Source organism: Pseudorca crassidens, chromosome 13, assembly GCF_039906515.1.
Source record: "Pseudorca crassidens isolate mPseCra1 chromosome 13, mPseCra1.hap1, whole genome shotgun sequence".
NCBI classification, from domain to species: domain Eukaryota; kingdom Metazoa; phylum Chordata; class Mammalia; order Artiodactyla; family Delphinidae; genus Pseudorca; species Pseudorca crassidens.
The window spans coordinates 68,181,401-68,190,640 of NC_090308.1; positions in this window are offsets into that span (position 1 = coordinate 68,181,401).

Sequence of the window (9,240 nt, forward strand, 5' to 3'; positions counted from 1 at the left end):
GATCCTTCAGCTCTACCATCTCCCACCTCCTCTCCCTCCTCCAGTCAGTAACTCTTCTTGCCTGTTCACTTGATGCCAGCGCGTATATGCCAGCTGTTGTACTGTACTGCTGTACTTTTCAAGATACTGTACTATAAGGTTTCAAATGTTTTATTTTTTGCTTGTTTTTTATGTATTATTTGTGTGAAAGTATTATAAACCTATTACAGTACTCTATAGCCGATTTTGTTAGTTGGGTACCTGGGCTAACTTTGTTGGACTTACGAACAAATTGGACTTACAAACATGTTCTCGGAACAGACCTCGTTCGTATGTAGGAGACTTACTGTATAGTTTATATTACATATTGTTCAGAAGTCTTGTGCCTGTGTCCTCATCGTCAGCATTATCATTATGTTTACCTAGCCAGACATGCTAACTGCACGATCTTCGCACAACGAAAGGGCTCCGAAAACATTAGACATATCAACAGGCATTTACTTCAACTGCTATGATCTCCACGTTCACTGAAGCATATTAATTAGCATAAGCGATGTTAGAAATAATTCTCTGGAAAATGAATGGTCTTCAAGATATGTGGATTAAAAATACTATGTAAGTACCTCAGTTCTTACAGGAACATGGGTACAAGATTCTGAGATGCCCAGCAGCCTACACCTTCTATGGCATGATCTTTCTCCAAAATGATTTTTTAAAGGTTTGGGTGGTCAATGTTATATACCATTGTCTTATCATTATATACATAGATATATAGTCTACATTATTGGAATATTTTTCATTCCTTATTAGCATCACATTAATATCAGAAGGGGCTCACAGAAGGTGATCACAGTTTACATAGTCAGACATTGGATTAATCTCACTTTGGAACAGTGTTGGATCTTCCCTCTGCCTGGTGTATGTGTGCTCACTGGTGCTGATCACCTCTTCCTGTAATTGGTACAGTTCTCACTTATGGAATTATTCAGTTCCATGCTGTGTATTTCTTATACGTACACTTAAACAAAAATTCATATGTGTACTTGAAATTAATTGTGAAAATTAAAAATATTCTATCAGACATTTCTTCTTTTGTTTTGTAACTACTGCTCTGTACAGTTTATTTATCTCTTCCCATTTTGGGGTATCATGATAGTCTCAACTTACTTCAATTAACTATAATTATTCTCCTCTGGACACTCAAATTGTCCCAGTATGGTCCCTGTAAGCCTACTCCTTTAAATCTGCACAAGCTTTTTGAAGCATTTTTGATTTCCACGTTCCAGGTTCCAGGCCAATCTTCATTCTTCCCTGTCCTAGGCCATGGAATCAACTACACTTCAAGAAGCTATGGTTCCTTCTGGGGGAGAATAGTATTAAACACACACACACACACACACACACACACACACCCCATAATTAGGGTGGTGGGTAAAATGCTTTGGGGCCAGTTTTGTGGCATTTCTGGTTCACATACATATCCTGCTGCTGAACCCCAGCTTTCCTGTAAATTTTCATTGCCTGTGAAGACTTTCTACTCCATTGCCATAAGCCTTGACTAGATTTTGATGCCCTTGTCCTAACGTGATCAGCCCAAAACCACCAGGGACAAACCTATAGTCAGACAGAGTCAGGATTATTGGCTCATTCCAGCAAGAGAGACTGCACACCAGAATAACTGTGGGAAGTCTCAGGAAACAAAGGAAAAACAGAGTTATAGAATGTGGGCGAAGAATGGAGTTAGGTGAAATTTAAAAAGAAGTGATATTTTGCAACAAAAAGAATAAAATACCTAGGAATAAACCTACCTAAGGAGACAAAAGACCTGTATGCAGAAAACTATAAGACAATGATGAAAGAAATTAAAGGTGATACAAACAGATGGAGAGATACACCATGTTCTTGGATTGGAAGAATCAACATTGTGAAAATGACTCTACTACCCAAAGCAATCTACAGATTCAGGGCAATCCCTATCAAACTACCAACGGCATTTTTCACAGAACTAGAACAAAAAATCTCACAATTTGTATGGAAACACAAAAGACTCCGAATAGCCAAAGCAATCTTGAGAAAGAAAAACAGAGCTGAAGGAATCAGGCCTGCGGACTTCAGACTACACCACAATGCTACAGTAATCAAGACAGTATGGTACTGGCACAAAAACAGAAATATAGATCAATGCAACAGGATAGAAAGCCCAGAGATAAACCCAAACACATATGGTCACCTTACTTTTGATAAAGGAGGCAAGAATATACAATGGAGCAAAGACAGCCTCTTCAATAAGTGGTGCTGAGAAAACTGTACAGCTACATGTAAAAGAATGAAATTAGAACACTCCCTAACACCATACACAAAAATAAACTCAAAATGGATTAAAGACCTAAATGTAAGGCCAGACACTATAAAACTCTTAGAGGAAAACATAGACAGAACACTCTATGACATAAATCACAGCAAGATCCTTTTTTGACCCACCTCCTAGAGAAATGGAAATAAAAGCAAAAATGAACAAATGGGGCCTAATGAAACTTTAAAACTTTTGCACAGCAAAGGAAACCATAAACAAGACAAAAAGACAACCCTCAGAATGGGAGAAAATATTTGCAAATGAAGCAACTGACAAAAGATTAATCTCCAAAATTTACAAACAGCTCATGCAGCTCAATATCAAAAAAACAACCCAATCCAAAAATGGGCAGAAGACCTAAATAGACATTTCTCAAAAGAAGATGTACAGGGCTTCCCTGGTGGCACAGTGGTTGAGAGTCCGCCTGCCGATGCAGGGGACACGGGTTCGTGCCCCGGTCCGGGAGGATCCCACATGCCGCGGAGCGCCTGGGCCCGTGAGCCATGGCTGCTGAGCCTGCGCGTCCAGAGCCTGTGCTCCACAGCGGGAGAGGCCACAACAGTGAGAGGTCCGCAAAGTGCAAAAAAAAAAGAAGATATACAGATTGCCAACAAACACATGAAAGGATGCCCAACATCACTAATCATTAGAGAAATGCAAATCAAAACTACATTGAGGTATCACCTCACACCAGCCAGAATGGCCATCATCAAAAAATCTACAAATGCTGGAGAGGGTGTGGAGAAAAGGGAACCCTCTTGCACTGTTGGTGGGAATGTAAATTGATACAGCCACTATGGAGAACAGTACGGAGGTTCCTTAAAAAACTAAAAATAGAACTACCATATGACCCAGCAATCCCACTACTGGGCATATACACTGAGAAAACCATAATTCAAAAAGTCATGTACCACAATGTCCATTGCAGCTCTATTTACAATAGCCAGGACATGGAAACAACCTAAGTGTCCATCAACAGATGAATGGATAAAGAAGATATGGCACATATATACAATGGAATATTACTCAGCCATAAAAAGAAATAAAACTGAGTTATTTGTAGTGAGGTGGATGGACCTAGAGTCTGTCATACAGAGTGAAGTAAGTCAGAAAGAGCAAAACAAATACCGTGTGCTAATACATATATATGGAACCTAAAAAAAAAAAAAAAAGTGGTTCTGAAGAACCTAGGGGCAGGACAGGAATAAAGACGCAGACGTAGAGAATGGACTTGAGGACACGGGAAGGGGAAGGGTAAGCTGAGACGAAGTGAGAGAGTGGCATGGACATATATACACTACCAAATGTAAAACAGATAGCTAGTGGGAAGCAGCCACATAGCACAGGGAGATCAGCTCGGTGCTTTGTGACCACCTAGAAGGGTGGGGTAGGGAGGGTGGGAGGGAGATGCAAGAGGGAGGAGATATGGGGATATATGTATATGTATAGCTGATTCACTTTGTTATAAAGCAGAAACTAACACACCATTGTAAAGCAAGTATACTCCAATAAAGATGTTAAAAAAATAATAAATAAATAAAAAGCAGCAATATTTTGATAGCTTCAAAGCAGGGCTGTGTGTGAAAAACTCAACATCAGATCTGGACTGCAGAACAGTCTCAGGATCCTGTTTCTTGGAAACTCTGAAGTTACTATAGATGTGGACTGCTGTATTCAGGAGCCCCTTAAATGAAGGCTTTGCACCTAGGTTGGAAACTGAGGCTGCGTCTTTGTGTCAAAGTGACTTAAATCCTTCAAGCAAGGAAGGAGTGTTTCATTCTTACTGATACAATTTCAACAGCAAGGTTCCTAGTAGCATACGATTTTAGAGAACAAAATTTTTCAGTGAAATAGAAAGCAGACACTTAGAAAAGGGGGTTGTTATTATACTTTACAACTGTAGCATATCCTTGAGAGGTATGTTATGTCCTGTTAACTCTGCAGCTGGGATTTCTGTGCTCGTTATCCCAGCCCAATGAATGGCCAAGCAGATATTTATAATATTCTTAGTTGAAGCTAGTTTTTACTTTCTCATTTCTAATTATCCTAAGTCTTCGAGGGCGAATGTCAGTTGAATGTGTTTCTTTTATGTATGCCTAGTTTTCTAGACAAACCTTGGTTAGGGCAAGGAGCAGCCATCTCCAACATGTGAGCCATAAGCTCATTTGCCTGATGATGGAATAACCTTACAGCAGCCGTTACTGTTTCCATTTGAGACCCCAGTGATATTCACTATCCATCTGAGACCATTTGAGACCCCAGTGATTGTCACTATCAAACTGCAGCGTTTGTCTCGATACCCTGCTCACTTCTATCTCTGCTCTGGTATCAGGGCTACCCTAGTCTCAGTGAACTGTGCGAAAGGAAGCCCACTATGTCTCCATTAGTAACAAAGCATATAAAAGTGTGAACTTCATTCATTAAACAAGACGACTGTGCAGGAAGCAAAGGCCAAAAGGCTTAAGGAGGCTGTAGTTCAACTATGGTAGCTGTATAATAGATTGCCAGAAGTGGTAAGGTCTAAAGTACAGTAAACCATTAACCATAGAGAACTGTGTAGACAAATCTCCAACTGTAGACAGAGTGAGATTAAGCATATTATTCTCATCCTGCTATTAAGAAAACATCCAAAGCCAATTTGCTAGGTTATTATTTTAAAACAACTCTTTCCTACGGTATAAAATTACTAAAGAGAAGCCAGAAGAATTGTTGCATTTTAGAATTGAGAAAATTTGTTTAAAAATACAAAGAGACAAGGGCTTCCCTGGTGGCGCAGTGGTTGGGAGTCCGCCTGCCGATGCGGGGGACACGGGTTCGTGCCCCGGTTTGGGAGGATCCCACGTGCCGCGGAGCGGCTGGGCCTGTGGGCCGTGGCCGCTGAGCCTGCGCGTCCGGAGCCTGTGCTCGGCAGCAGGAGAGGCCACAGCAGTGAGAGGCCCGCGTACCGCAAAAAAAAAAAAAAAAAAAAAATACAAAGAGACAATGTACAATTCAGTGTCTGAACTAAAAGAGTTAAATATGAGTAAAAATCATCAGTATCTAAACATTTCTCATTTGAGCTTAACTCTCCCTTGCCTCTGCTTCCATTTTTAGTTACCATAATCCCGTTTCTCTTTTCCTGCCAGTCCCTGGTAAGTACTTTGTACTTAGTTGTACAATTTTCTGCTTCGCTGGCTGCAATCTTATTTCTACTCAAGCCAACTCTATTAAAACAGCTTAGCCGCTGCCAACTCCATTCCTCATTCTCTTGGGTTTGTTCATCAGACATTTACTAAAAGTCCTAATGTGCCAGCATTATTCTAGGCACTAAGAGCTAGAAAACAGAAATCGGGGAAAACGAGGATGGGAATGCAGCAGAAATGAAACACTGGGGCTTCTCTCCTGGCTAACAATGACAAGGCACTTACCAGACAAATGCTTTACACGTGTTAACTAACTCATTTAATCCTCTCAACAAGCCAATGAGTTGGGAAATGTTATTACACCAGTTTTTATGATGAAGAAACTGCAGCAGAGAGATATTAAATAACACAGCTAATAAGTAGTAGACCTAGACTTTACTTCCATAATCACAGAGATTCCTTTACGTCTTTTTCTACTCTTCTGACTGTTCCTCTGTCTTATCTCTTCCTCCTCATTCCATCCCCATTCGTTGGGGATGATCCCCCAAATTATCTATCTCCAGATCAAATTCCAGTCCCCTCTGCTTTACTATCTTTGTCATTTCTTAAACTCAAAATTTCCAGTACTGAACACATTATCTTTTTTGACCAACCAGTTCCTCTTCTCAATTATCCTCTGTTTCCTAGCAACCCTAGGGTAGAGACTTTGATTTTCCTTCCCTTCCCTGGAATGTTAGATTCCCTTCATTAAATCTCACATTTGCGCCTTCATGTCTTCCATTACTGCAATGCCCTAACTCTTGTAACAGCTTCCTCACCATCTCCCCAATTCCAGTATCTCCCTTCCACAATGGATCTTCTGTTCAAGAATCTGCCACAGTTTTCTAATATCCTACTACAGGAACGCAACACATTCCTCTGCCTGGCTTTCAGAGTCCTCCAAAATCTATACAAGCCTGCTTATCCAACTTTATTTCCCACCACCTTCCCCGTAGATGTTCTTACTTTGCCTCTCAGTTTTTCTCCCTCTTTTCCAAAAACTACTTTGCGACTGAACTACCACCTTGACTATTAGAATAATCACTCAACCAGTACTCTGCTTCCAGTTTGTCCTTTCTTTCATTCCTTTTCTTTTAAAATTCATTCATCCAACAAGGTACTATAACAATACCAGGGATATAAGAATGACTAAAACACAGTTCAACTCTCAAGAAATGCACAGTCTAACGGGGAGAATACAGATGGACACATATAGACCTTTTTACTTCAAGTGTTATAATAAGAATATGAATAAAATCCAATGAAAACCCAAAGGAAGAGCAATTAATTCTCTCAAAGGTGATGGGGAAAACCTTCATTGAAAAAGTAAAATCTGATCAACAGATTTCATGGGGACAAACAGATTTCCTGAGGGTGTCTGTGGAGTACATTCCAGGGGACAGAGTGACAAGCAAGCACAGAGAGGGATGGTATCAAAGACCATAACACACTCGAAGAGTTTGGGCTCCATTTGCCTGTATGTGTAGTGTGTGCAGAGAGCATGAGGGGGCAGAAAATGAAACTGGAAGATACATGGATATATATGAAAAGTCTTATAGAATATGGCAAGGAGTTTTTATCCCCCAGATAATGGAAAAGTGTCTGTTTAAACAAGGGAAGTGAAGGTTGTAGGGGAGGAAGCCAGGTGACCTGATCAAATTTGTGTGTTAGAAAAGTTACGCCGATGAATCAGGCAATAGGACTAAGTCCTAAACTACGGCAATAGCAGTGAGAATAGGAAGACACGGTTCCCAAAGGCAGATGAAGCCAAGTCAACAGGGCTTGGTGACTAGTTAAATGCAGGGGCTGTGTGAGAAAGACAATCCAGAAGTTTTTAATTTATGCTACTGAGTAGGTAGTGATGCCTTTGACCACAGAAGGAAATACAGAGAGAGAAACAAGTTTGGTAGAGGAAATGAGTTCGGCCTGTGACCTGCTGAAATGGGGGTAACCGACTGACACTGGGTCCAACATATGGTTGGAAATCTTTAGAGAGTGATGGGGCTTGGGTAGACAGTGGAGGTCTTGGGAGAAGATGAGTTTACCGTTTGATCTAGCTCCCTGTATTCTCATTCTGTTGTACTTACCAGATGACTTTCTGATGTTTAGCTTTTCACATAGTATGTGGTATTTTTATGCACTTGGCAATTCTACTTTCAGCCCTAACCTGGTAACCCCAAATTGTGGCTTATCAGCCATCCTTTTCTGTGTTTAAAAATCTTGCAGAATCAAAGGAGGGTTGATTAGAACAGGTAAAATCAAATTCCTGAATTTGCAAAGTTTAGTATTAGCTGTAACCACCCTCTTCAGGTACAGAGCCCTCCCAACCCCATGTCCACTCCACCCCCACCCCCAGGCCTTGCCTCAACAGCCAGCCAGCCCATCTTTAACTTCATTTTTAAACTACAGGTATGATAAACAACAAGGTCCTACTGCAGAACACAGGGAACAATATTCAATATCCTGTGATAAACCATAATGGAAAAGAATATAAAAAAGGATGTAGATATATGGATAACTGAATCACTTTGCTGTACAGCAGAAATTAACACATTGTAAATCAACTATACTTCAGTAAAAAAATTAAACTACAGGTATGAAAATCATGACAACTTAGAAGTAGATCTGTTTGAAGTTTACCTTTATAGTATCTGAGAAAAATGGATTTTGAAGCATATCATATTATAAGTAACATTTAACCTACATAGAAAATAAATTATACAAACACCTTAGTAAGAGTCACCTAAGCCAAAAATATGTGCTAAATATAAATGACACCCCCTGCCCCCAGGCTTAACAGGCCCTCTGCTTGAGAGACTTCATTATCCATGCTTAGGTATTGGGAGTGTGTAAGGCAGCAACAAAACAACAGCTCTAAAATTTGGCTATCAGTAATTGACAGGGGCCCTAAACACAACCTATGGAGTTAGGCAAATAGGTCAAAGGAGTGAAGTAGGAGACCCGTAAGGCAGCAAGAATTAAAACCAGAAGTACCTGCCCTATGAAAGGGCAAAGCTACTAGTTACAGGAATGCTGGCCGAGTGCTGCTAGATATGCCGATCTTTTCAAGGGGCCAGAATCCAGATTCCATGTAAAATTTCCAGATTTTAAAAAACATCATGTGGGACTTCCCTGGTGGTCCAGTGGGTAAGACTCCGCGCTCCCAATGCAGGGGGCCCAGGTTGGACCCCTGGTCAGGGAACTAGATCCTGCATGCATGCCGCAACTAAGAGTTCACATGCCCCCCACATGCCACAACTAAGAAGTCCGCATGCTGCAACTAAAGATCCCGCATGCCACAACGAAGATCCTGCATGCCTCAACTAAGACCCAGTGCAGCCAAAATAAATTTTTAAAAATACATAATAAAAATAAATAAATGCTTTTTAAAATAAAATTTAAAAAAATAAAAACATCATGTGGATCTTTGTTCCAACTGTTCCAAATTAGTGAGGTCTTATTACATATCAATTTAATCCATGGTGCATTTAATAGCTAATGAAGCTGAAAATATTGATTATGGTTTACATTTTTAATGTTCAACATTAAATATGATTTTAGAAATAAACTTCTATCCCAGGTACAATAATCTTATATCAATATATAAAAAGTTATCTAAATAAATTTCTATCCCATGCATAACAATCTTATATATATTAATATCTAATCATCTTATATTAATATCTAATAATTTCAGTCATAATGCTACCAAACTTTTTCTTACAAGTCAAAGAGGAATGGACAGAG